Source organism: Acyrthosiphon pisum, unplaced genomic scaffold (assembly GCF_005508785.2).
Source record: "Acyrthosiphon pisum isolate AL4f unplaced genomic scaffold, pea_aphid_22Mar2018_4r6ur Scaffold_20911;HRSCAF=22514, whole genome shotgun sequence".
Taxonomy (NCBI): Eukaryota; Metazoa; Arthropoda; class Insecta; order Hemiptera; family Aphididae; genus Acyrthosiphon; species Acyrthosiphon pisum.
Genome location: NW_021770320.1, coordinates 23,663 through 24,519, shown reverse-complemented (window position 1 = coordinate 24,519; position 857 = coordinate 23,663).

The following is an 857-nucleotide window of genomic DNA, read 5'->3' as shown; positions in this document are numbered from 1 at the left end:
AAAGTGAGGTGTAAAGATAATTCTAATGTAAAGAATGACAGTGATATTTTAGTTTCAAATTCAAAACTAGTTATAGCCGTACCAGATAAAGATGAACAAAATATTATTTTGAGTAATCCGGTGCCTAAAAATCACAGTATATTTGATATAAAACAATATATTGATAAACAATTGACGAATACCGAGAAAACGGAAGCATTAAATACAATTTGGACACCAGGTAAAAATTATAATTTTCCTATTACGCTTTATGGTAGTAAAAATTTAAAATTTCAACTCTCGTGGTTTGACAAATGGAGCTGGATTGCTTATAGTAGTTTAGATGATGGCATTTATTGCAAATATTGCGTATTGTTCTGCGTCAAACAAGGTGGGAAAGGAGGCCAATCGCTTGGGCAGCTTTGCACTAAACCAGGCACCGGCAACCCGCGGCCCGCGGGCCGCATGTGGCCCTCGGAACTTTTTGCTGAGGCCCTCCAAATATAATTCATGGTGTTTAAAATTTTAATTTTGTAGCTTAAATTGTTATAAATATATAAATAATATTTAATCAATGCGAGATAAGCTATGATCGAAAACGTAATCTAATCTTATGTAATGTATATATCGTCGATTATGACAAATACGTATTGGTTATGGTCTTAGTGGCTTAGTGCAGTTCGTTTCGAAACATTCCAACGTGAAGTTTAAATTTCAACTGTTTTATAATAACCTATCAATTCAATGTCGAAAAAACGTAAAATTAGTGATGAACATCGTATATTCAACGAATCATGGACGGATTTATATTTTTTTATCGAAAATAAAGGTAAACTATTATGTTTAATTTGCAAAAAAACCATTTTAACTGTAAAAGA